Raw genomic sequence first — 4,125 nt, forward strand, 5'->3', positions numbered from 1 at the left:
CATCCACAGCAGAGAACATCACTGGGTTCTATTTGCTCTGGTGTAGACACGTTGTTTTGGTATTTGTGAATCTTAAGTATATTCATCATCTGCTTTACGATTACCTGGCACTGGAAGTCCCTTCACAAACTTGTAACTTTCATGTTTAGAGCAGAACCATGCATCGTTCATTTATATTTCTACATGGCTCCCTGCAATACAACTCTGATTCTTCAATCGCCCCATCTAGTGGTCTGTGATGACACAACCACAACTGCTACAACTGATAACGGAGCGCTCAAGCGGGTACTGCGAGTCATGTTGAGGTAATTAAAATGTTGAATTAATATTTTGCGTTCAATTATTTACTTATCAGACAAGTGGCTGCATGATAAGCGGGAAAATTATGCAGTGTAGTCTTTATCACCCTGCAGAGGTTTCTTTTGCAAAAATAATCCGCTGACTGTACACTATCCCTCAGCCTTGCCAGTTTGGGAACCACTGGAGTAGGCGATTTGTGCTCTATTCATTTGGTCTGTTACGATGCTCTATGTGTTTGATTACTAATGCCTGTGTAGTACAGCGTTGCACACAGAGGACAAAAACGTTCAACCTCGACTTTTTATCGTCATTTGTGTTAAAATTTGCAAAGCCTACCAAATTTAACAAAACAATATAAATGCAAAATTTGAATTCATGAATATATAACGGTATCCACGGTATAGCAAAATCCATATCATGGAACAACATAATACCGGTAGTCACGTTCATACTCATAATTCATAATTTTAAGAAAAATGTAGGTCTTTTCCATGCAATGACATGAGTTCATAGTAAATGGATCTGTCAAGCTCATCTTATATATAAAATTACATAAAAGTAGTCCAGACTCCATACAGCTAATGTGCTATATTCCATGCTTTCTGAATTCATACCATGACTTTATGTGAGGAGCATATAAGAAATTTGACTGCTGTATATCATAATATGACGATATTGGGGTGGGGCTTGGGTGTCGTAATAAAATAAATAACATTGCAATATTTTGTTTTTCTACAGTATATTTTTCAATTTGAACGAAAATACAGGAATTTTTCAATTAAAATTTGGAATGTTTATTCTAGAATAGATTGGTCTTATTTTGTAAGGGGTACTGTACATCTGCATAGACAATTTAAAATCATTCAAAAAATAATTTTTTGAGTGCAAACCTTCCTTTTAGGCTGAACAACTTGGAAAAATGTGACACAATTGGTGTGCTTTTTATAAAAAAACTCTCAAATCTCAAACAGCAATAACCATAAAGTGAAAATATTTTTTTCAGCTATTATAGGCTACCTTCCCACTGTTGACCCATTTAATATGAAATAAAACAATATATAATAAGTTTGACAATGAAGAATTTGATTATTTAAGAAAAAATAATTATACTTTAAAAGTACAGTTTACGTTTAAATTATTCGTATTTAAAAATTAAACTCATGAAGCTTTTTGGCAGAAATCTCTCTGCAAATGCAGGGGTGGAGTTCGTGTGGAGCAGCATTTACTGTGAACTGAGACGCTCTAAGATGCTGAAACACTGTACCGTGAATGGCACATGTATAAATGAACACAGTGCCACTCTTCACTCTGAAATATGCAGTCTGCATATTTGTTGAATTAAATCAGAGCCTTCATGATTTGATCACCTTAATCGCACTGTCATAATTATTTTAGTTTTATTACTAATTAAGTAAATTATGATGGAGATGGACATGAAGAAGGTATGAAGGATTATATTCAGTCAGATTATATTCTGTTCTTGAAGTCTTACAAGTTCTTGTGAGTGTGTTTGTGTATTTGTCTGCAGGTGTGTGAGTCTTATTACTTCAGCTGTGTGTCACCAAAAGCAGGATCATGTCCTGTTTTGCATCAAGTGCACTTTCTCCAGCTGTTATTGCAGGGTTACCCCATCTCCATTGCCTGGAGCTCTGCTGTTTTTTATGGGCGGTAGTCAGCACACATGTGCCTGTCAGAGATGACAGAGATTAATATGCGACTCCACCTGAATAACTCACCTCATTTAATGAACACATACTGCATTATTAAACCACTTCTTCATAAGCAGTAGAATGGCCATTGTCACTGATGTCTTTACCTCTGTACGGAACATTTACTCTGGGTCTGAATCACTGACCTTCCCAATCGGATGTGCAATTCATCACAAAGACACATTAAAACACAGGAGCCATTTTTACCAGTGGGTTTTATTCAAGCAGGTTTCTATCAAAGCCTAGCATCCAGCATTGTGTGCTGGCTTTAGCTGGACTGTCACAATCCTTTTCATGCATTTTTAGGTTATTTCTCACATTTGAACCCTGTAGTATTATTTGCTGTCATATAGGGTAGGTTGGTGCTAGTTGCCATATGAGTGTTTAAATTATTCTATGCTCACCAAGCCTGTATCTATGAGATTAAATATAAAGTAAAACAGTTATATTGTGAAATATTCTTAAAATTTAAAATGTTTTCTATTTTAATATATTATAAATGTCATTTATTCCTGTGATGGCAAAGTTTAATTTTCAGCAGTCATTATTTCAGTCTTTAGTGTCACATGATCCTTCAGAAATCATTCTAATATGCAGATTTTGAAAAAAATGAATGAATGAATCTTATTATTATCTGTGTAAAAATGAGATGTACTGCCTAATATTTTTGTGGAAACCACATTTTTTTCATTCTAGATAGATTCAGTGTCACTTTTTAACAATTTAATGCATCCTTGCCGAATAAAAGTATATATATACAAAAATACTGTTCATTTACTGTTTTTATTTCATAATTGCTTTACTATTTAACTTAAAAGGGCTATTTAACAGCAAGTTCTATTGTGACAGCAACCCCACTATGTGTTCAACTTCATCTTTGTTTGTCTAGGCAATAACATTTAAAGCCACTTTTTTGAAGCCTCTACGGAGATGTCTGTACAGAAATTGACTTTCACAAAATAATTCTACCCTGAGAAAAATTCAGTGGTGCAAAAAGTGTGACATCCATCCCCAGCCTCCCCTATATGTCATTATGATGCATTATTCATTGGTGAACTTACTAGTATAGAACATATTGTATTGATTACACCGCTGTAATTGGTCATGGATGACCTTCAAAAAAGATTATTCAATTTGCAGTTATATTAAGTGATAAATAATGCTCTAGATAGGGTATTTTGCGGGTGTCAAGAAACTCCCCGCTAATAGTGTCACCTTTATGTGGGATTCTCAACATGTCAGTGGCAGGTTACTGACGGAAAACCGCGCCAGATGTTCCATCTCTTCCTCTCCTGTGACATGCAGCACGCTTGTCCCATTCTGACAGTCCAAATCCCGTACATCCACCACAGGGATGGTACCTGTGACCCTCCCCCCTCCCATTGCGGAGCCCCTCAATCCCAGCCTTCAGTCCAGACACCTGTCCCCCCCCAGTGGATCCAGACAGATAGTCACTCCACTGCACTACATCATGTAGACAAGGTCATTAAAGAACAAATAAATTGAACACACGCAGACTGACGCGCACACACATAAATGAAGGGTTCGGACTGACTTGTTAAATGAACAAGTTACAAAACATCAGAAGTCACATTCTCGTGTCCCAAGCTAGTCAATATCTGATCTGGGTAATTTACATATCCATCCAATTTGAGCTGAAAACTCATTTGAAATTAACCTGGCACATGGCCGATAATCATTTTACCGCCTGATGATTTTTTCCAAAAGAAAACGAATCTCCATGGAGATTGCATTGCGTGTCGGTGGGCCGAAAATATTTCATTAGGTGGGTGAGCTGCAGCTGATTGTGTGAAATGCACAACGGTGCTTGCAGGGGTGAGCGGTTTAAAGCAGTCGCCCCTTTATTTGTTTAGTTTCACCTCCCTGAGGACCAGCCTTATGCTCTCAAAAGACGAACGGGTGGAAAACCCGTTTGATGGCTGTGCCCCCTCTCCCCCCGCGCTCACCATTTCTATTTTGAGCAAAGTGGGGTTTTGGGCGGACTCCCCCTTGATGCCTTTGTTCCCAGCCTGGTTATATGCTTGGACTCAGTGAGGCGGAAGACAATGGGAGCGTGGTGGGTTCAACTCGACTCCGGTTCTGAGGAAACCAGGGG

This window comes from Sinocyclocheilus rhinocerous, unplaced genomic scaffold (genome assembly GCF_001515625.1).
Source record: "Sinocyclocheilus rhinocerous isolate Xijiao unplaced genomic scaffold, SAMN03320098_v1.1 scaffold781, whole genome shotgun sequence".
Classification (NCBI taxonomy): Eukaryota; Metazoa; Chordata; class Actinopteri; order Cypriniformes; family Cyprinidae; genus Sinocyclocheilus; species Sinocyclocheilus rhinocerous.